This window comes from Rhinopithecus bieti, unplaced genomic scaffold (genome assembly GCF_001698545.2).
Source record: "Rhinopithecus bieti isolate Rb0 unplaced genomic scaffold, ASM169854v2 scaffold_21412, whole genome shotgun sequence".
NCBI lineage: Eukaryota > Metazoa > Chordata > Mammalia > Primates > Cercopithecidae > Rhinopithecus > Rhinopithecus bieti.
In genome coordinates, this window is record NW_016811643.1 from 2426859 (window position 1) to 2451397 (window position 24539).

Sequence of the window (24539 nt, forward strand, 5' to 3'; positions counted from 1 at the left end):
AAAAAAAAAAAAAAAAAAAAAAAAAAAAAACCCACACATTTCAGTGCAGTGCCTGGAATAAAACAACAACAACAACAACAACAACAACAAAACACACACACACACACACACACACACACACAAAACCAAAAAACAAATAAAAACAAAAGGAAAAAGAAATTTCATTTGTCCTCCAAGGCCTAGATCAGGGTTTCTGAACCTCAGCATTATTGATATTTTGGGCCAGATAGTTCTTTGTTGTGGGGAGCTGTCTTGTACATTGTAGGATGTTTAGTAGCATTCCTAGCCTCTATATACTGGATGCCAGTAGCAAACCTTTCCCCTTCCCCCTTCCAGTTTGACAACCAAAAATATTGCCAGTTACTATTGTCAGTTGTCAATTTTCAAACTGCCCCTTGTTGAGAACTACTGGCCTAGATTAAATGTTGCCTCATCCAAGAAATGTTTTTTTTTTTTTTTTTTTTTGAGACGGAGTCTTGTTCTTTTGCCCAGGCTGGAGTGCAGTGGTATGATCTCAGCTCACTGCAACCTCTGCTTCCTGGGTTCCAACGATTCTCCTGCCTCAGGCTCCCGAGTAGCTGGGATTACAGGTGCGCGCCACCACGCCTGGCTAATTTTTTTACTTTTAGTAGAAGTGGGGTTACATCGTGTTGGCCAAGCTGGTCTTGAACTCCTGACCTTGTGATCCACCCGCCTCGGGCTCCCAAAGTGCTGGGATTATAGGCGTGAGCTACCACACCCGGCCAGTCCCAGAAATCTTGTTTGTTCTCCTACAGTGGGAAGTAATCCTTTCTCATGTTCGAGAGTACTTGGCATGAACCTTATGTTTGTCATGTTGCTCTGTTCTGTATTGTAATTGGGTCCATGCTTACCTATCCTACATTTGGGTTGTGGGTTCCTTTAGGGGTCACAAACTAGGTTTTATTCATTGCTGTTTCTCATAACATTGTGTTTGGTTCAGGGCCTTTCTCATAAGGGTGCTGAGTTGAGGTTTTTTTTTAATTTTGAATTTGAAAACAAAGATACTATCTTATTATTTTATGCCCTTTAAATTGTTTCTCTAGTGCAAAGGAGGAGTACAGAGTGAGTTGGTCATTGGTACTGGGAACAGAATGCTTTGGACTTGTGAGTTCCCTGTCAGGATAAAAGCTGAAGTCAGTGTTGGGTTGTTTTTCTGGAGTTGCTATAGCGAGTCTGGCCTCTAGACATGTTAGTATATGACCTATATGTCTGATCTCCTCTGTGACCCTCTTCCCTACCCTTCTGTCCTATGTTATGAATCATGTGCAGAATCTGGATGGAGGTAAGATTACTGTACTTAAAATGATAGGAAAGACTTTGAGAATAACACATACTATAGGGGCACAAGTGAAGAAGAAAAGGAAAACACTGAGAATGCCGAAAGATTATGTAGTAGAGCAGAAGTATGTACTTTTAGAGCAAGAACGATGATGGTTTCAGGTATACTTTTGCCAATTATTAGTTGTTTGACTTTGGAAAATTTTTTTCTCTCTCTCTTTCTCTTTTTCTTTTCTTTTCATTTCTCTTTTCTTTTTTTGAGATAGAGTCTTGCTCTGTCATCCAGCCTGGAGTGCAGTGGCATGCTCATAGCTTACTGCAGCCTCAAAGTCCTGGGTTCAAGCAATCTTCCCATTACAGCCTCCTGAGTAGCTGGGACTACAGGTGCATGCCACCATGCCCAGATAATTTTTGTATTTTTTGTAGAGACTGGGTTTCACCATGTTACCCAGGCTGGTCTCCAACTCCTGGGCTCAAGCAATCTCTGCCCACCTCAGCCTCCCAAAGTACTGGGATTGTAAACATGAGCCACCGCACCCAGCCTGGAAAATTTTCTTAAACTCTGTGAACTTTCATTTCCTTACCCTCAAATTAGTCAGTAATTCCTACCTTGAAAGATTATGGCAAAGATGAAATGAAATCAGGTATATCAAGTACCCAGCCTGTGGTCTAGTTTATAGTAGCAGTATTTCTACTTCTTTTACTCCTACTACCATTGCTATGATGTGCTAGGCTTGTGCTGTGTACTCTTGCATACACTCTTTCATATAATCCTTACAAGAAATCTCTGAGACAGACATTAATTTTTTCCCATATAACCAATAAGGAAAGAGACTGAGTTAGCTCATAGTTAACCATTTTTGAGGTTATTGTAACTCAGATGTGCCTCAGGTTGATGATAATATTCTAAGATTAGATTGTGGTGATAGTTGTATACTTCTGTGAATATACTAAAAACTATTGGGTTTTATACTACAATTGGTATGTGGATTTGATCTCAATAAAGATGTTTTTTAAAAAGTCTCACTGCATTGTTTGGAGTGGTGGTCACCTTTCACTTGCCTTTCTGTAGCTCAGCCTGTAACCATCCTTAGGGCCCTATAGAAAGCACTTCAAAAGTCATGTTGATTTCTATTTCCATTTCTTTTTTTTGAGACAGAGTCTCGCTGTGTCGCCCAGGCTGGAGTGCAGTGGCGCGGTCTCGCTCACTGCAACCTCCACCTCCTAGGGTCAAGTGATTCTCATGCCTCAGCTTCCAGGGTAGCCGGGACTACAGGCATGCACCACCATGCCCAGCTAATGTTTTTGTGTTTTTAGTAGAGAAGGGGTTTCGTTATGTTGGCCAGGCTGGTCTCGAACTCCTGGCCTCCAGTATTTGGCCTGCCTTGGCCTCCCAAAGTGTTGGGATTACAAGTGTGAGGCACTGTGCCCAGCCTCTATCTCCATTTTCCTTACCTCCAACTTTGATAGAGATACAGTGGTGCTTTGAAGTCTGAAGTACCATGGTTGCTAGAAGCAGATCCCTCGTTAGCTAACTGACAGCGAGGTTGCCTCAGTTCCTGGACAGGTATAGATGACTTTTGAAAATGTCAGACTGAAGAGTCCTGGAGCATTCTCTTTTGGAGAATTTCTCCCTCTCTCCCTCTTTTTATTCCTTCCTTTTTCTTTTTTGTAGTTAGTACTGCTTCTGGGGAAGTTAAGATGTCAAAGAATCTGTGGGGCAACTCTGGTGGCAATTCCCTCTTATCTATATACCAGGGGCCTGAATCAATTTCTTGACCCCTACTATGTGGCATTACATGTGAGGAGTTGTCAAAGACAGCTAACCAAGTGACTCTAGTTTTATTTTTCCTTGATTCACCTTGTGCTCGGGGCCTCTCTCTGATTCCCATGGCTGCTATATCACTCCAAGAGGCCATACTGGCACCTGGGAAGCAGTGCTTTCCTTTTGGTCCCTGGACCCAATTCTGAACGTAACTTTTCTTTGCTTTCCCTGCACACAGCTTTGACAGCCTGGAGCTACTGCTACTGCTGCTTTTTCTCCTCCTCCTCCTCCTCTTTCCCTTTCTCCTTTCTTTCTTTTTCTTTTTCTTTTTTTTAGACAGAATTTCCTCTTGTTGCCCAGGCTGGAGTACAGTGGCGCAGTCTCGGCTCACTGCAACCTCCGCCTCCTGGATTCAAGTGATTCTCCTGCCTCAGCCTCCTGAGTAGCTGGGATTACAGGCATATGCCACCATGCCGGCTAATTTTTGTATTTTTAGTAGATACGGGTTTTCGCATGTTGGTCAGGCTGGTCTCAAACTCCTGACCTCAACTGATCCGCCCGCCTTGGCCTCCCAAAGTGTTGGGACTGCAGGCATGAGCAACCGCGTCCAGCCTTTCTCCTTTCTTAAAAAAATTTACTATATGCAAATTAACTTCAGCATTGGTTTCCAATATATACATTTTGTTGCTATAGTAATTCTTCTTTGACTTCAGTTTGGAGGCACCTCTCTACTTTTTTTCTTTCTAGTTCTCTGCCTGTATCCTGGTGCAATCATCATCTTGTCTCCTACTTCATGGAACATTCTGACCCCCTGCTCTTTATTCAGGCAAAGCACAGATTAAAGTCGGCTCAGGGCCTTTGGACAGAACAGAGACAGCTGACACCATGAATGACATCATTTTTCAGGTGAAACCTGCTCTTTAGGCTAAAGAAATGTCCTGTTCCCATTCTTCCTTGTAAGTACTTATAGGGTGGCTGTAGCATTCACCTACCAGGAGTGGCTCATCAGTTTATAGGCTGCAACTTCCACTGAGTTCAAGTTCTTTGGCCTAGCTCATACATTCAGTCCTAACTTTTGTGAGTTTCTTAGAATAACTTTAGAATAAACTGTTTGGACTTTGACTTTTTAAAAGTCTAAGCATGAGCTTTGGAGTCCAACCTGGGTTCAAATCCAAACCTTGCAATGTACTAAGTGTATGGCTAAATGATTTGGAGATTCACTTTGCTCATCTATAAAGTAGAGATGAAAATAGGATACCCTTTGCCATTAACAAGCCCTAGGCTAGTGTGAGAGACAAATATATAAACAGGCAGTGACAATAGCACATTTTAAGGACTGTATGCAAGGGCCTGTGGGAGTTTCCAGAGGAATCAGGATGCAGTGATCTTATATGTACTGGTATAGCAGAAACCATCTTGTCAGCCAGCACGCAGACAAAGGTACCAGTTTCCAGACAAGCTGAGCTACATATCAGTGAGAGTAGGCATAGTTTGCAATCTGTCCCAGTACCTTAGCCAGACACAAGATGAGGCAGCAGCTCCCCCAGATGGTACCCCTCATGTTTCCAGGAAAACCTGATGGTGGCTTGCTTTGACAGATAGGGAAATTCTTTCTCACTAAGCAGACTGTTGTTTTCCTTCCCCCTCTCTTTGTTGTTGAGTCTGCTTTGTCTATTCTGGATGGTAATCCTGTTGATGACAGGGATGAGATATATTTGTAAGACTTGTTTGTGTATATGTCTATATATGTGTATATGTCTATATGTGCCTTTGTGTTTGTGGTTTTTTTGTATGTGTGTATACATCATTTTGTGCTTGTGTGGGTATATGTCTTTCTGCATTTAGATGTGTCGGTGTATGACAAGAAGTGAAAGGAGAAGAGGAACACTGAGCCAAGGAAGTAGGGGCTGAAAGAAAGCCCATAAATGAGGTTGAGGATCAAGGAGAAGGTTAGGGGCAAAGGGTTTGGCCTGAGGTATAGGACACAGGACCTGGAAGAAAAAGCAGAGCCAGAAATGTAATTAGCAGCCCAAAGATACTGTTAGTCTAGACAGAATCTGGGTCCTACAAAGTGGTAGGCAGAATGCAGGTATCATCTAGCAGCCAGGAGTGGTCAAGCTAGCAGAGAGAGAAAAGCCATGTTTCAGGTATTAAAAACTTCTGACTCTTCCTGTCCAAGGAGGAATTGGCAGCTGGCCCCCAAGGCCCTGCTTCCCTTCAGACCTAACTGGTGTTTGTCTTTGTTTGACTATATATGTATTTTTTCAAGTCCTTCTGTGCATGTCTGTGTCTGCATATGCCTCACATTCAGTGTACTTATACTTCATAGCATTAAGAAGAATTGTCTGATTCGCTTAAGTCCAGTGAGTTTCCTTTCATTCATTCTTGTATTCTTCTCCTCACTTATAAATACCTCCTTTGAAATCTTTCTTTTTGATGTGCTGCTTGCCTTCTTTCTCTCTTTTTTCTTCAAACATATTTAGTGTGTGGTTTGTGCTGGATGGTGGATATGCTTTGCATACCCATTTAAAGACTATTAAGATGAATTTCCTGCCTACAAAGGTCTCACTTCACTTACTGAGACAGAAAAACATACATATTCTATCCCCATAGAGATTGTAACAAGAGATGAGCCCTGCATGCTTTGGAAGTACAGAAAAGAGTTAACCCATCTGAGGAGACAGAAAATACTTCCCAGAAAAGGTATTGCCTGAGATGAATTTTTGGAAGTGAATAGGGGTTTACATGGGGAGGGGGCTGAGCATGATACATCATGTGGAGTAACAAGTATGATGTCCTTGGGAATCTGTGGTTCAGTGGTTCTTTTAACTTGAGCAAATGTAATAGTGGGGCAGGGAGGGAGAGGTTGGGAATAAGATTAGAAAGGCAGGCTCTAGCCAGATTTGTATGCCATACTGAGGAATTTGGATTTCATCCTAAAGTTGAAAAGCTAGAAGTAAACAGAGCTGGCCCTAATTCTGACTGAAGGTAGGTCAGGAGCAGGTTTTGCAGAGGAGGTGAAGTTGGAACTTGGTTTTTAAAGATGAGCAGGAGTTTACTAGATGAAGAAAGGAAGAAGAACATTCCAGGAGAGGGGACCTTAACGAGTAAAGGCAGGAGACAAAAAATATGGCAACTCTGGGAGACATCAAGTAGGGAGGTATCTAGAGAATAGTTACTTCATCTATAAGATAGGGACACCAGTAACATATACCTTCAATGGCTGATGTGAGACTTGAAAAAGATCCTTTTTTTGTAAACCATAGAGCTGTGTGCAAATTTCTATAGTTGTTGTGTTATCCAGTTTCTTGTAATTTTTTTGTCAGTACCCAACATGCATCAGGCCTTCTCAGGTATAGATCCACATAGGCATATACCTCAGCACTTTGGCACTGGCTGGATGAGAGTCATGCCCTCTTTTATCTAGCCACTTGGTGTCTTGAGGAGGCAGAGGTAAGATTAGAAGTCTCTGGGAAGTCACTGGTAAGATCAGAACTTGCTGGGTCCCTTGACAAGGGGGATCATACTATTTATTCTTGTTTATCCTCAGACACTAGGTTTCTCCTCAGATAAACTGGTATAAATAGTATGAGCCCCCTTGTCAAGGGGACACATATGAAGCATCTTCTACATATAGGCACTGTGGGGCACTGTGCCTTAAATTATCTCCTTTTCTCCACATTGTAACTATGAGGTAGTTTGCATTTTACAGGTTCTAGGTGACATAGTGGTCAGTGTCAGAAATGTGATTCAAGACATTATCTGTGAAATTCTTTTTCCTATATGACACTTCATAAGCTTTGTGATTTCTCTGGATGTTGACCAAGCTGTGTGATCAGTTGAGAGTGCAAAACTTTGTGCGGTCTCAGGCAGTATGGGGCTGGAGAGGGGCTGGAGAGAAAGTTGCTGGGTTCTGTCTTTGGGATTGAGTGATAACACTTTCCTCCACATAGAACAGTGGTTCTTTCCTTCAAGGACAGACTGTCTTCTATATATCTGTCTCACCCAGATGCTTTCAGTTCTGATTAATCTGTGTGTCCTTGGATCTCAACACAAGACCTGTCACATAGTAACTATTCAGTAAATAATTGGTTAGGCAGATGAAAGAACAAATGCTGCTTAACAAAGTCTTCTGGAACTCCTAATGCCTGCACTATTCTTCTGCCTTCTCTTGTGTAGTACAGTACTCTAATAGGATATTTTGTCCTTAAGGACACACACACACACACACACACACACACACACACACACACAGTGTGTGTATATATATTTTGTATTGCTCATTGACACATAAGCCTAAATCCTCCCTCTTAGAGTTGATTAGATGCCAGAAGCTTCTTGGGAGAGGCATGAGTTTGTTTTATTCTTATATTCTTTGTCCTTAAGCTTCTTCCCATACTACTGCCCAAAGGTGAGTGTCATTTATAAGAAACACATGGTGAGCTCTAACTCTTTTTGCCAAGTCAATTGAAGTGGGTGTTCTATTTTGGAAATGGAGTCCTAGAGGTTTTCCTGCTGTTGAGTGTTTGGCTGGGTTTGTGATCCTCTCAGGGTGTTGGAAAGCCGTGTATAGGGATGGTAGCATGAGGGAAAACTGAGCGTGGAATCGAAGTTGCCTTTTGTTCGTGGGGACTGTCAGGGAGAGAGATTTCCCTAGCACCTGAAGCCAGAGCAGAGGGTGGATTTATTATATCTAGTCCAGGGATCAGCAAACTGTTTTTTCGTATAGCCTGCAAACTAAAAATGATTTAAAAATTTTTTTCTTTCATAATTGAGATTTTATTGGTTGAGGATCAGTACAGACATTTCAATTTGTACACAATTATTAATATACATACCGAAAATCTAAAAGCCATATATTGTAATTCTTGTTTTTAAGGGTTGATATCCAGTGGGAATTTGGAAGCAAATGTCCTTAAGAGGCTATCAAGTACCGGCATCTTCACATGTTGATAAGCTGTTACATACGTCCCACCAATTCACAACTGAATAGCATGTACACTACATACTCAAATTTTTAATCTTTCACAGCACAGTAACCAAGTTATTAGGAAAACAGGACTACCACAACCAAAGATGTTACAGAGTACACACAGTTCTGACAGGGAGAGCCATGATCAAGGAGTGGTTTTCTTTAGGAAACAATTCTACCAAAAAACAACATGGGAATAGAAGTAATTTAAAATGTTCAAGACATTAAATGCAGGACTGACTCCATATTGTCATTTAATATGCATTATATTACAGGATATAAAAACTAACCGCCCATCTATGGAGTGTTAAGCTGACACCAAAGATAGTTAAAGCCTCCCTTAATTCAATATCCCACACTATTTTCTGGTTGTACCAAAAAATAAACAACCAGCGAATGATTGCACCTCTTAAAGCATTTACACTTAAAAATTGGGATGAGGTGGGATTCCCTCCTTCTAAAAAATGTTTCTAGAGCTACTAAAAAACTTGCATTTACAAAATAGTTGATAAAAATATTCCTCTGGATTGTACAAGAAGGGAGACAGGGACCACTGATAACACATGATGTGTGGTATTAATCAGACTTGTTTTCTTTCTCTCCTGCTTCATCAGAGGCTGGACTCTCCTCAGTTTTCTTTTCCCTGTTTTCTGCAGGCAAATGTTCTTTAGTTTCTTGGTTAGCCACTTCGGCCTGTTTTCTCTTTGCTCCCTTTTTCCCTTTTGTTTGCACTTTTTTGTCTGAAGATTTATCCTTTGCTGCTGCCTTTATCCGCTTCGCTTCCACTTTTGCAGGAGCAGGTTTAGCAGACAACCGCGCCTATCTTCTCTCGGGCTCTTCCTTGGCGGCCCCTTTGGCGGAGCTGACCTTCCTCTTAGTCATCCTGGTGGCGTGGAGGGCGCGTGCGGGATGTCTGCGAGCCGTGGCGCAGGGAGAGCCTTGGCGAAGCTGGGCTGCCTTGGCAAAGCTGGGCGGCCTGGTCACTGCCGCTCCTCCCGCCGCCCGGCTGCTGAGACCTACAGCAAGGGCGATGGGAGAACCCTGATTTTTACATTTTAAAATAGTTTAGGGGAAAAACTAAAGAAGAATTTCAAGATGTGAAATTTATATGAAATTAAAATTTCAGAGTCCGTAAAGTTTTATTGGCATACAGCCACTCTCATTCGTTTACATGTTGTCTATTGCTGCTTTTACGCAAGAACAGCAGAGTTGAGTAGTTGCGACCACCAAGCATAAAATATTTACTGTCTGACTCTTTACAGAAAAAGTTTATCTGGCCTAGTGTAACCTATCAATTAAAAAAAAAAACAGCTTTTTGGAGAAAGAATTCACATACAGTGCAGTTCTCCCATTTATATTATACAATTCAATGGGTTTTAGTATATTCACAGATATGTGCAACTATCACCTCAGTCAATTTAAAAACATTTTTGTCACCTCAAAAATAAACCACATACGCATTAGCTATTGTTCTCTCCCCACATTTCCCCCAGCCCTAAGCAATCACGCATCTACTTTCTCTTTCTGTAGATTTGCCTATTATGGACATTTCATGTAAATACAGTCATATAATATGTGGTCCATTGTAACTGACTTTTTTCACTTAGCATGTTTTCAAGGTGCATTCATATTGTATCAGTACTGCCTGTACATGTTCATGTATATATATCTGTATTTTATTTCTTTTCATGGCCAAATAATATTCTGTTGCATGGACATACCAGTTTTGTTTAGCCATTCATCAATTTATAGACATCTGGTTTGTTTCACCTTTTGGCTATTATGAATACTGCTGCTATAGACATGTATAAGTTTTTGTGTGGACATGTGTTTTATGTTTTGTTTGGACATATACTTTTATTTCTCTTGGGTACATACATATGAATAGAATTGCTGGGTCATATGGTAACTGTTTTAGGAACTGCCAGAGTATTTTCCATATAAAAATGGTTCAAGTGGCTAAACCATTTTTACATTCCTGCCAGCAGTGTGTGAGGGATCTGATCTCTCCACATGCTCATCAACACTTGTTATTGTCTGACTTTTTGATTACAGTCATCCTAGTTGGTATAAAGTAATATCTCATTATGATTTTGATTTACATTTCTCTGATGACTAACGGTATTGAACATCTTTTCATGTGCTTAATGGTTATTTGTATATCTTCTTTAGAGAAATATTTTCTCAGATCCTTTGCTCATTTATTTTATTTTTTATTATTATTTTTAAAAATTTCCATCTTAATTTTATATTCATGGGGTACATGTGCAGGTTTGTTGCAAGGGTATATTGCGTGATGCTGAGGTTTGGGCTTCTATTGATTTTCTTATGCAGATAGTGACCGTAGCATTCAATGGGAATTTTTTCAGTCCTTCTCCCTATCCCCACTCTTTTGGAGACCCCAGTATCTATTGTTCACATCTTTGTGTTTGTGTGTACCCAAGATTTAGCTCCCACTTGTGAGTGAGAACATGCAATATCTGGTTTTCTGTGTCTGCACTAATTCACTTAAGATAATGGCATCCAGCTGCATTCATGTTGCTGCAAAGGATTTTCATTGCTTTTCATGGTCAACATGTACCACATTTTCTTTCTTTCTTTTTTTTTTTTTTTGAGTCAGGGTCTTGCTCTGTAACCCAGGCTGGAGTGCAGTGGCATGATTCCGGCTCATTGCAGCCTCAGTCTCCTGGGTTCAAGCGATCCTCCCACCTCAGCTTCTGAGTAGCTGGAACTACAGGCATGCACCACTGCCTGGCTAATTTCTTTGTATTGTTTTGTGGATACAGGGTTTTGCCATGTTGCCCAGGCTGGTCTTGAACTCCTGGGCTCAAGCTCTCCTCCCACCTTGGCCTCCCAAAGTGCTGGTATTATAGGCGTGAACCACCGTGCCTGGCCTGTACCACATTAATTAATGGCATCTAGGTTGATTTCATGTCTTTACTATTGTGAATAGTGCTGCAGTGAACATGTAAGTGCACATATCTTTTTAGTAGAATAATTTATTTTCCTTTGGGTATGTATACAGTAATGGAATTGCTGGATCGAATGGTAGTTCTATTTTTAGTACTCTTAGAAATCTCCAAACTGCTTTCCACAGTGGCTGGACTATTTACATTTCCATCAACTGTATGTAAGTGTTCCCTTTTCTCTGCAGCCTTACCAACATCTTTTTTTTTTTTTTTTTTTTTTTTTTTTTTAGTTTTAATAATAACTTTGTGTCCTGGTACGGTGGCTCACACCTGTAATCCCAGTGCTTTGGGTGGCAGGCGGATTGCTTGAAGCCAGGAGTTTGAGACCAGCTGGGCCAACGTGGCAAAACTTAGTCTCTACAAAAAAATACAAAAATTAGCTAGGCATGGTGGTGTGTGCCTATAATCCCAGCTACTCAGGAGGCTGAGACATGAGAATAGCTTGAACCCAGGAGGCGGAGGTTGCAGTGAGCCGAGATTGGGCCACTGCACTTTAGCCTGGGTGACAGAGTGAGACTCTGTCTCAAAAAATTTTTAAAATAAAATTAAAACCTTTGCTCATTTTAAATTGGGTTGTCTTTTGGTATTGAGTTGTTAAAGTTCTTTATATATTTTAGATACAAATCCCTTATGAGATATGTGATTTGAAAATATTTTCTCCCATTCTGTGGGTTGCTTTTTCACTTTCTTGATCATGTCCTTTGAAGCACAGAAGTTTTTAATTTTGATGAAGTCCAGTTTATTTATTTTTTTGCTGTTGTTGCTGCTCATGCTTTTGAGGTCATGTCTAAGAAACCATTGTCAAATCCAAGGTCATGATGACTTACCCGTGTGTTTTCTTCTAAGAGTTTTAAATGCATCTGAAGCTTAATGTGCACCAAGCTGGATTCTAAATATTATCTCATCCAAAACCTGCTGTATACACTGCCTTCCTCATCTCAGTTGAAGGCAAGTCCATTGTTTCAATTGCCTGGGCAAAAAATATTCTAAATAATTCATAATTTTGTCAACTCCACATCTATTGGTAAATCCTGTGGGTTCTCCCTTTAAAATATATCCAAAATAGAATCATTTCTCACTATCATTCCACTGCAGGCACCAAGGCTCAACAGTCTCCGAGCAGATAGCCTTATCTACATTTATTCTCAGTGTAGCAGCTAGAGAGCTTTTTTGAAAAACAAAACAAAACAAAAACAAAACAAAACAAAAAAACCTAAACCAGATCATTTTGCTCTGCTCAAAACTTGTGATAACTTCATTTTTTGTTTGATGTGAAAGCCACAGTCTCCATAAAAGTTAGCAAAGCCCTCTGCGATCTGGTCCCCACTTATTCTGATCTCCTCTCTGACTTATATTCCCCTTGTCACTCACTGAAGCCACACTCTTTGGTGTTCCTTCATACTCTTTTGTATCCCTGCTTTAGGGCCTTGGTTCTAGCTCTTGCCCCTGCCTGGACTATTGTTTCCTTAGATATTTAGTTTATGCCCTCATATTTCCGTATGAAATATACTTTGTGGCTGGGCATGATGGTTCACACCTGTAATCCCAGCACTTTGGGAGGCTGAGGCAGGCAGATCACTTGAGGTCAGGAGTTCGAGACCAGCCTGGCCAACATGGTAAAACCCTGTATCTACTAAAAATACAAAATTAGCCGGGCATGGTGGCATATGCCTGTAGTCCCAGCTACTCGAGAGGCTGAGGCAGGAGAAATGCTTGAACCAAGGAGGTGGAGGTTGTGGTGAGCAGAGATTGTGCCACTGCACTCCAGCCTGGGCGATGGAGGGACACTCTGTCTCAAAAAAACGAAAAACAAAACAAAACTCCCCCAAAATATTCTTTGTCATTTATCATACTTCATCTTATCAAAGAGACCTTTCTCAGACCACCCTATTTAATAATGAAATCTGCACCTCTACTCCATTCCTGGCACCTAGATCTTCATTATGAATCACTTTTTAAAATAATTTTTAAGAACTTATCATCTGGATTTTATTATTTAATCACTTATTGTTTTATTATTTATTGCCTATAATATAAAGTTTATAAGGGAAAGGGATCTGCTTTTTTCACTGCTATATCTCCAGTACCTAGAACAGTACCTGGCTCAGTGTTGGTACTTTTTTGTACAGATTCAAAGTACTATCTGGGGTCACTTACTAGCCTCAAGAGCTTCCTTTAGTATTTTTTTGTAAGGTGTGTCAGTTAGCAATGAATTTTCTCAGTGTTTTTTTATTCTGGAATTGTCTTTATTTTTTACCTTCATTTTTTCATGAGAGTTTTGCCGGATATACAATTCTTGGTTGACATCACCCTCACTTCAGTGAGCCCTTTGACTATGTTATCCCTTTGTCTTCTGGCATCCATTATTTTTGGTGAGAAGTTAACTGTTAATCTTACTGGGGTTCACTTGTGTGTGATAAGTCATTTTTCTCTTGCTGCTTTCAAAGTTTTCTCATTGCTTTTGACTTTTAGCATTTTACTTAATGTGTCTATTTGTGGATCTCTTTGCATTTATCCTATTTGGAGTTTATTAGATTTTCTTTATGGGTAGATTAATGTTTTTCAAAACACTTTGGGAGGTTTTTCAGCCATTATTTCTTTGAATATTTTCCTTCTCCTTTCTCTCTCTCTCTCTCTCTCTCTCTCTCTCTCTCTCTCTCTCTCTCTCTCCTCTCTCTTTCTCATAGTCTCACTCTGTCACCCAGGCTGGAGTACAGTGGCACAATCTGAGCTCACTCCAACCTCTTCCTCCTGGGTTCAAGCGATTCTCGTGTCTCAGCTCCCCCAAGTAGCTGGGATCACAGGCATACACCACCACACCTACATTAGTAGAGATGTGGTTTCGCCATGTTGTCCAGACTGGTCTTCAACTCCTGGCCTCAAGCAATCCACCTACCTTGGCCTCTCACAGGTGTGAGTCTTCCTGCTCCTTTTTCTTTATCTTCCCCTTCTGCTATTCGTATTATACATACATTGGTGTGATTAATGGTGTTCTACATTTCTCTGAGGCTCAGTTCATTTTTCTTCATTCCTTTTTCTCTATGTTTTAGGATTGTATAATCTCTATCAGTCTCTCTGGAAGTGTGCTAATTCTTTCTTCTGCCAGTTCAGATCTACTATTTAGCCTGTCTCCTAATCCACTTCAGTTATTGTACTTTTCAACTCCAGAACATCCATTTGGTTCTTTTTTAAAACAATAATTTCTGTCTCTTTATTGACATTCTTTATTTAATGCAACATTGACATCATGCATTCCTTTACCTCTTTAAAAATCATGATTTTCTTTTTTTTTTGTCTTTGGACATATTTATAATGGCTAATTTGTAGTCTTTTTCTGTTAAATCTGACATCTGGTCCCTCTTACTGAGAGTTTCTGTTGCCTTCTTTTTTTTCTGGTGTATGGGTAACACTTTCCTGTTTCTTTGTTTTTTTGTTTTGTTTTTTGTTTGTTCGTTTGAAGCTGAACAGTTTTGATAATATATTGTAGCAACTTTGGGTACTTGTCTGATTCCTCTGGGGCTTATTATTATTTGCTTGCTTATTTATTTAATGACTGGCTAGATTGTTTAAGTGGTCGATCCCCCTCCTCCCACAGTGTGAATCCTCTGATATTGCTCCTCAGAGGACTTTGGTATGCCCACAGTCATATTTGGATGATAATGGTTTGGGCAGAACTTTGTCTCTTTCCCTGGCCACATCCAGCTTTTTAGGTTCACTAATTGCCATCTGATTGCTCTGCTCTTTTCAACAATGCCCTGAGGCATAAATTGCTTCCCAGACTAATCCTATTATATTAGGGTTCCTTTGAAGGGATAGTTCCTGAGGTCAGTGTTTGAAATTTGTTCTTTGTTGGTTTGTTTTTGGAGATAGAGTCCCAGACTTTCACCCAGGCTAAAGTGCAGTGGCATGATGATAGCTCACTGCAGCCTCAAACTCCTGGACTCCATTGATCCTCCTACCTCAGCCTCCTGAGTAATTGGGACCACAGGTGTGTGCCACTGCACCTGGCTTTTTTTTTTTTTTTTTTTTTTTTTTTTTAAAGTTCTGGTATATATGTGCAGGATATACAGGTGGCCTGGCTACTTTTTAATTTTTTTTGTAAAGATGGGGTCTCCCTATGTTGCCCAGGCTGGTAAAATTTGTTCTTACCCCAAGAGACTCCTCCCAACTGTCTCTTTCCCTAGTTATCTCCAGCAAATTCTCTAGTCTACAGTTTAGCCTGTATCTCCAATGAATCTACTAATCTTTTCCTTTCACCACAACTTCTACTTTTTTGAGAGTACCTTACTCTTAGTCTTGAACTTCTCTACACTCTGTTGCAGTTGAGGTCACTCTCCCTGATTCAGAGCTCTTTGTTTTATAGCCTGCTTCCTCTGCCAGGCAAAATCTTTGAGTCATGGTTCTGGAGTTGGGGTGGGGGACAATGACATGCTTCTGAGTGACACCACCACTTTAGGAGCTGAGGACTTGGTGGAGGGGTCGCAGTAGCCTCAGGTCTTTTTGATTTGCTTCTTCCAGAGTGTAATAACAATCTTATGAGCCAGGGCAATGCCAGTTGTGGCTCCAGTATTCTCAGTGGCACTGGATCCAAGGTAAAGCTCCCGTCATATGAGTAGGGGTTAAACGGGACAAAAGAGGCCCACCTTTTAGCTGCACTCATTTACAACTTAGCCTCAGTAACATGTAGCTCAGGGAAGGATCAGAAATGCTAATATCCTGCTCAGGACATTCCAGGCAGCTAACTCTTCAACAGGGAGCTTGAGAGAGAAGAAGGTCTGTGTTTTTAGCTGCCTCAGTGTGGAGTGGAGTTTCTGTGTCATTGAGTTGGGAGAGGCAAGGCAGGGAACAGGTTAAATATTGTGGACTCTCGCTGTTCTTAGATTTTCTTGAGCATACGTTTCTTCATTGGCTGTGTGCCTTTAAGACCATTTCCAGAAACTTTAAATGGTTGCTTTTGAAAAATAAGTTTCACTAGTTTTATTGGAGAGTGGGTCTGTGGAGCTTCTCATGCTGTCAAACTATAAGTCCCTTCTAACCCATCAATTTTGTAACTGTCCTTTCTCATAATGCATTTTCTCCAGTGCTATGCATTCATCCTATATAAATGTGGCAGTATTGACCCCAATTAAGAAGATAACCTCTTCCCTTTGGGGAAATATTTTCTAATTAGTGATCTATTTCTGTCCTCCTTTCATAAAACAAAGGTTCCCCAGACAGTAGTCCTTGGCTAGCTTGGATACTTTGGTTCTGACAGTTTGTAAGACTGGAGATGTTAGAGTTTCCCTGTCTTTGCCATTCTGACCAGGTACCTGGCAAGCTGAAACTTTTAATGCTGCCTCTAGGATTTGACCTGTGTCATGTGCCCGATGTTTTGGTGAGGCATCAATGATGATTCCATGACAAGCACTGAGCTTTCTCATTGACCTCAGAGGGATTCTCTGTATCTGTGTATGTGCCAGGTGCTGGAAATAAAGGAGTAAAAGGAAAGGTAATGTTGTTGCCTTTGAAGAAGTTCCCCTAGTGGTGGAGATAGCCATAAAACAGATAAGGACACTATAATTTATCAAGTGGATACTGTGAGGCACAATGGCTTGCACCTGTAGTACCAGCTACTTGGGAGGCTGAGGTGGGAGAATTTCTTGAGCCCAGAGTTCAGGACCAGCCTTAGCAATATATCAAACCCTGTCTGTAAAAAAAAAATAAATAAAAATTTAAGAGTGAACACTGTGATGGAGTTGCAGAAGAGGATGCCCTAAGTCAGCTTTTCCCATGTTACAGTCACTGACAAATAATCTGGATCTCAACAGATGACTAGGAGTGATAAGGAGAATGTTTTAAGTGAGGGAATAGCATGTACAAAGATATTGTACTGGTAAAAAGCCTGGTACTTTCAGAGAGTTTTAAGTAATTCATTATCATTGGGAATTGGGAATTCATTATCATTGGGAATGGGAGGAAGTGGCAATTGATGCATTGAGGAAGGCCAGCCCATAGAGGAGGGAGGGTCTTGCATAAAGTTGTAAAGTTTTGATTTTAAATGGAGTTAAAGCTTTAAAAGCTTTCAAAGAATCATAGAGTAGAACAGAAAGGACCTTAGAGGTTAGTAGACTACGATGTCTTTTCTTTACTTTCTCCATTTCTGACCTCTTGACACGTGGACTTTATATAGCAAGCACTTAGAAAATATTCATTTTCTATCTCCTCTGTAGGTCTTCCTTATATATGAGGGATCATGCATCACTGTAATAGTGGGCCCTAGGATTGTACATTCTTAGTATCTTTAATCCTTCTTAAAACATATTACACACACACACACACACACACACACACACACACACACATACGAGAGCTTATTTTTGTGCCAGGCACTATTCTAAGGTATTTAGTTGAATTTACTCATTTATGCTTCCCTCAACATGAGGGTTGTTAGGTTTTTGTGCTACTATCTTCATTTTACAAATGATGCAAGTTACACGCTGAAACTAAGTGGTGGAATGAGGATTCAAACCCAGGCAACAGGGTCTAGAATCAAACTCTAAAGTATCATGCTACATTGAATCCAAGCTAGTGTAACTCTCTGGCTCCTGGCTAAATATCTTTGTTTTAGATAGGCTGACAATTTGGGGACCTTTTTCTTTCTTCTATTCAATAGACAATTATGTCTTGACTAGCTATTGTAAGCTAAACTCTCTGCTACATGTTACAGGACAAACTCCAGAGACACTCCTTTAGTTATTTAATAACCACACACCCTGCTCTGTGCCAGGCCCTAGGCTTGGAGATGGGTTTATGGAGCTAAATTATTCATTTATGTATTCCAGAAAATTTGCAAGATGCTGGGTGAAGAATAAATGATAAATAAAATAGAGTCTCTATTTCTGAGTTGCTTAGGGAGAGTAAGAGGGGGATAATTAAATAGTAATTGTAGAATATTGGGATAAGTACTGTCATTGATGTATACCCTGAGAACTAAGGGAACAAATAGGATAGGGCAATGAACTCACCTGGGAGAGATCTAGAAAACTTCACAGAAGGTGGTGACTTTTTCTTTAATAGACAAAGAGTGGGAGAAAGCATTTTAAATGGAGCACCTTGTGCAAAATCTTGGGGGTATAAAAGATCATGGTTTGGTCAAGGAGCAGGAAATGGCTTGATGTGTCTAGAGCAGGCAACTTTTTCTGTAAAGGATTAGATAGTAATTATTTTAGACTTTGATAGCCATAGAGTCTCCGTTACAAATACTCAACTCTGCCTTTGTAGCATGAAAGCAGCCACAGAAAATATACGTCAGTGCATGAGCCTGGCTATGTTTCAGTAAAATTTTATGAAAACTGACTGGGCATGGTGGCTTATGCCTGTAATCCCATCACTTTGGGAAGCCAAGGCAGGAGGATTGCTTGAGTCTATGAGTTTAAGACCAGCCTGGACAATATGGTAAGACTCTGTCTCTACAAAAAGTAAAGAAAAAATTAGCCCCTGTGCTTGTAGTCCAAGCTACTCGGGAGGCTGAGGCAGGAGGATTGTTTAAGCCCCGGAGGCTGCAGTGAGCCATGTTCACGCCACTGCACTCCAGCATGGGCAATAGAGGGAAACTCAGTTTCAAAACCAACAAACAGCAAACTGGATTTGGCTTATGGACATAGTTTTCTGACCAATATCTGGTGTGTAAGGTGTCTGGTAGGGAGGGAGAGTGGCCAGGAAGATCCCTAGGAAGTTAATATTGTAAAAGGCCTTGAATGTCAGGCCAAGAAGCTAAGGCTTTATCTTGTAGGTAATGGGGAGCCATGAGATGTTAAGTAAGGGAATTGGAATAGATATTTACTTTAAGATCATTCTGGTGTCTAATATGGTAGATAGACTAATAGAAAAGAGACTAGATATACAAAGATAAGTGAGAAATGACTGCCCTATCCCTGCCCATGAGCAACAACTTCTGATCTCAGTGGAGACAGATATTTCACCCATGAAACATCCATGTCCTAGAACTCTGTAAATGACATTTAGAGCTATTGTACCTGAAATATGGTATGGTTCCTTGCTAGATGTTCAAGAGGTGAATAAGAGTTGGTAAACTTTGCAGATCTGAAACATGTGACTTATGGGTTTGATATGGCTTGGTTCTCTGTACCCACCGAATCTCATGTTGAATTGTAATCCCCGGTGCTGGAGATGGGGCCTGGTAGGAGTGATTGGATTATCGGGGTGGTGTTCTCATGAATCATTTAGCACCATCCCCTCTTAGTGTTGTATAGTGAGTGAGTTCTCATGAGATCTGGTCATTTAAAAGTGTGGTAGCACCTGCCCCCTCGCTCTCTCTTCCTCCAGCTCTGGCTGTGTAAAGTGTGTCTGTTTCCCTTTCACCTTCTGCCTTGATTGTAAGTTTCCCAAGGCCTCTCCAGAAGCAGAAGCTGCTATGCTTCCTGTACAGCCTGTGGAACTGTGAGCCAGTTAAACCTCTTTTCCTTATAAATTACCCCGTCTCAGGTATTTCTGTTTTTCTTCCTTTTTAATTTTTTTTTTTGGCGGAGTCTCACACTGTCACCCAGGCTGGAGTGCAGTGGCACAATCTCGGCTCACTGCAACCTCTGTTTCCTGGGTTCAAGCGATTCTCCTACCTCAGCCTCCCAGGTAGCTGGGACTACAGGCACAAGCCGTGATGCCAGCTATTTTTTATGTTTTTAGTAGAGATGGGGTTTCACCATGTTGGCCAGGCTGGTCTTGAATTCCTAACTTCAAGTGATCTGCCCACATCTGGCTCCCAAAGTGCTGGGATTACAGGTGTGAGCCACTGTGCCTGGCCACAGGTATTTCTTTATAGCAGTGTAAGAATGGACTAATGTAGGGTTCTAAATCTTGTGGGCTGGGTGGGGGTTGGAGAGCAGCAGAGAAAGTGGGAATGGAGGTGGTACGATTTGGTTTGGGAAATGTGGAAGGTAAGTATTAGGGAACAAGGTTGGAAAGGGGAGGGAAGAGTTATTGATTCCAAGGAAGATCCCAGGAAAGCCATCCAGATTGCTGTACCCAAAGGTGTGCTGCTCTTCTTCTGGCTTTATGTCAGTGAATTCTGTTCTCTGGTGAATCAAGCTGGCTGGGCCTGTTTTGTAGAAATTATAGAGAGATGTCTCCCCTCTTCTCTGCTCCCACTCTCACTACTTCACTACTGCTTAACACTTGGGATGGGTTTATGCCTTGTGCCACCTCCTGGGAGATCAGTTTTCTGGGCGCATGGAACTAAATATACTCACTGACAGCTGGTGCCTTGGCTCTTTGGAGAGCTATTGAGCTGTATAGTTCTAGCCAATGCTACATTCCCCATGGTAAGGCAGGACTGTTGGGGAGCCTCCTTAGGTCTTCCTGAGAGAAGAGCTGCTTGATCTAAGTGTGAAATAGTAAATCCCTTTAGTGGGATCCAAAAGCTGCCTCTTTAGCTTTGTTATTACCTTTTGCTACTTTTAAACTTTGTCTTAAATCAGACGTTAGCTGTTAGCTGGATGTGGGACAGTGTTCAGAGTAAGATGTGGTAATGCCTACTTCAAGTATACTGGACATCAAAGTATATTTGATGTCAATATACTCAGTATTATATCTTGGGTGCTATGCTTATGGCTGGGTAACTGGGAACTTCTGTTGGGAGTATATGGTTTGCCAGGGGAGGTAGACATCTAATAAGACTGATAAAGGTATTCACAGGCACTATGGGAGCACAGAAGAGGCCACCTTTGATCAATAATCTTTTTCTGTTACTTTCCTGTCCTTATCTCACTCTCCTTCCAATAATAATCTCAATTAATATCTGAATTGTGCTTTCAAACTCATAGTACTTTAGTGTATAATAGGAATTACAAACTATGCCCCTGAGGGGCCAGAGGGCATTGTAACTGAGTAATGTGGGCTGTATAAATGCATATGCATAAGTCTGTGAATGGTGAGAGCTGTGGGAAAACGGAGAGCACACGCCTCTTCGGAAGGAATAGCTCTGGCTGATTGTTGCCATGTAGTTATGTAATCCAAGAGCAGTTCTAAGAGATAGGGGATTGAGGCCTCCATTAGCTCCTTTAGCACCAACTTCCTGACCTTTAAGATACCCCAAATTGTATAACATATATATATTCATACACATATATAATATAAATTATACATATATAAATATATTTTATATATAGTCATATGCCACATAAGGGCATTCAGTCAACAATGGGCCACATATACAATGTGGTTCCATAAGATTGTAATATCGTATTTTACTATATCTTTTTTATGTTTAGATATGTTTAGATACACAAATACTACTGTGTTACAACTCCCTACAATATTCAGTACAGTAACATGTTGTACGGGTTTGTAGCCTAGGAGCAATAGGTTATTTCATACAACCTAGGTATGTAGTAGGCTATACACATCTAGCATACTCTATGATGTTGACACAATGATGCATTTCTTAGAATATATCCCCATCATATGTCGTGAGATGACAATTTTACCAGAGGCTAATTGATATAAACAAGAGTTAAGTTCCTATGGCATATTTCTGGTCACAAAAACATCACCAAACTTACAAATAAAGACCAAAATACTTACAATATGAAACACTGAAATAAATGTGAGCTATATGTACATTTAAGAAAGATTAATAAAAACAAGTAAGATAATTATTTACCTACTTATTTCAGTTCAGGGTTAAGAGTGTCCAGAGCTTATCCTAGCAGCTCAGGGTGCAAGGTGGGCACCAACTCTGGATAGGACACCATTCCATTGCAGAGCACACCCACACATACACCCACACTCACTCAGGCTAGGACCATGGAGACATGCCAATTCACCTAAAATGCACATCTTTGGGATGTGGGAGGAAATAAGAGAACACAGAGAAAACCCATGCACACATGGGGAGAGCATGGAAACTTCACACAGACAGTAGCCCCAGCCGGGAATTGATTTTTTTTTTCATCGACCATTATAAAGAAATGACTTGAAATACATGGTATTATTTGAGGAGCTGCTGTATATATTTATTCTTTGATATGGACAATTGATTTTTTCCTTAGGTTTAAGTAAAAGGTTAATAAAACATCTTCATAAAAGTTGCATTTTAATATTAATTTGTGGCCGGGTGTGGTGGCTTATGCCTGTAATCCCAGCACTTTGGGAGGCCGAGGCAGGCAGATCACTTGAGATCAGGAGTTCGAGACCTGCCTGGCCAACATGGTGAAACCCTGCCTCTACTAAAAACACAAAAATTAGCATGATGGTGGGTGCCTGTAATCCCAGCTACTCAGGAGGCTAAGGCAGAAGAATTGCTTGAACCGGGGGGTCAGAGGTTACAGTGAGCTGAGATCATGCCACTGTACTCCAGCTTGGGTGGACAGAGTGAGACTCCATCTCAAAATAATAATAATAATAAATAAAATTAATTTGTAATGAACAATCTTCATAAGAATAGTGTGCTTGCTATGCAAATGCAACCTCATGACAATTCCCTTAGCTATCACTCTCCTTTTCCAATTAAATTGTTAGTCCTTAAGCCACTCCTGTATAAAATTCTAAAGTCATTGGAGCTTACTGTGGCTAGATATTTTTATTTTTTATTTTGTTGAGACAGGGTCTTGCTCTATTTCCCAGGCTGGAGTGTAGTGGTATGATCATGGCTCACTGCAGCCTTAACGTCTTGGGTTCAAGTAATCGTCCCACCTCAGCCTCCCAAGTAGTTGGGACCACAAGTGCATACCACCACATGTGGCTAATTTTAAAATTTTTTGTAGAGATGGGGTTTCACTATGTTGCCCAGAGTAGTCTTGAACTCCTGGGCTTAAGCAATTTTCTCCCACCTCGGCCTCCCAAAGTGCTGGGATTTAAGGCATGAGCCATGGAGCCCAACCTCTTTTGATTTGTTTAAAAGATAGCCTGAGGTGGTGGACTTTTAGTGAAATTTTCTGATTTTTTTTTTTTTTGAGACATAGTCTGGCCTTGTCATCCAGGCTGGAGTGCAGTGGCATGATCTTGGCTCACTGCAACCTCCACCTTCCAGGTTTAAGCAATTGTCCTGCCTCAACATCCCAAGTAGCTGGGATTGCAGGCATGCGCCACACTGCCCAGCTAATTTTTGTATTTTTAGTGGAGACAGGATTTCACCATGTTGACCTGGCTGGTCTCAAACTCCTGACCTCAGGTGATCCACCTTCCTCGGCCTCCCATTGTGCTGGGATTACAGGCATGAGCCACTGCGCCTGGCCAAAATTTTCTGATTTTTAAATTTAGGTTCAGCTGCTTAAAATGCTGTTTAAAGTGCAGGCCAGTAAAAAACACATGCAAAGGCAATTTATGACTTCTGCAAACATGTCTCATTTAATCCTTACTATACCCGAATGAGGGGCATTATTAACCCTAATTTTGAGAGGAAAATAGGCTCAGAAAGGCAAAGTAGCTTGCCCAAAAGTCACACAGCAAGTAAGTAGCCAGTTTCTATGGGTTCTGCCTTTCTTTCTTTTTTTTTTTTTTTAATTATTATTATAGACTTGAAGTTCTAGGGTACATGTGCACAATGTGCAGGTTTGTTACATAGGTATACATGTGCCATGTTGGTTCACTGCACCCATCAACTTGTCATTTACATTAGGTATTTCTTCTAATGCTGTCCCTCCCCCAGCCCCCTACCCCCCAACAGGCCCTGGTGTATGATGCTCCCCTCCCTGTGTCCATATATTCTCATTGTTCAACTCCCACTTATAAGTGAGAACATGTGGTGTTTGGTTTTCTGTCCTTGCAATATTTTGCTGAGAATGATGGTTTCCAACTTCATCCAAGTCCCTGCAAAGGATATGAACTCATCCTTTTTTATGGCTGCATAGTATTCCATGGTGTATACGTGCCACATTTTCTTTATCCAGTCTATCATTGATGGACATTTGGGTTGGTTCCAAGTCTTTGCTGTTGTGAATAGTGCCACAATAAACATACGTATGCATGTGTCTATAGTAGCATGATTTATAATCCTTTGGGTATATACCCAGTAATGGGATTGCTGGGTCAAGTGGTATTTCTAGTTCTAGATCCTTGAGGAATCGTCACACTGTCTTCCACAATGGTTGAACTAATTTACACTCCCACCAACAGTGTAAAAGCATTCCTATTTCTCCACATCCTGTCCAGCATCTGTTGTTTCCTGACTTTTTAATGATCGCCATTCTAACTGGCGTGAGATGGTATCTCATTGTGGTTTTGATTTACATTTCTCTGATGGTGAGCTTTTTTTATGTGTCTGTTGGCTGCATAAATGTCTTCTTTTGAGAAGTGTCTGTTCATATCCATTGCCTACTTTTTGATGGGGTTGTTTTTTTCTTGTAAATTTGTTTAAGTTCTTTGTATATTCTGGATATTAGCCCTTTGTCAGATGGATAGATTGCAAAAATTTTCTCCCATTCTGTAGGTTGCCTGTTCATTCTGCTGATAGTTTCTTTTGCTGTGCAGAAGCTCTTTAGTTTAATTAGATCCGATTTGTCTATTTTGGCTTTCATTGCCATTGCTTTTGGTGCTTAAG

General features: G+C 40.8%; 1 protein-coding gene and 1 pseudogene across 8 annotated transcripts in view; one reads left to right on the top strand and one right to left on the bottom strand.

The window, feature by feature from the left end:
* STIM1 (stromal interaction molecule 1) overlaps window positions 1–24539 on the top strand; it is a 225353-nt gene that overhangs the window by 124225 nt on the left and 76589 nt on the right. The window lies entirely within an intron of this gene.
* On the bottom strand, window positions 8613–8918 carry LOC108543768 (non-histone chromosomal protein HMG-14 pseudogene; annotated as a pseudogene).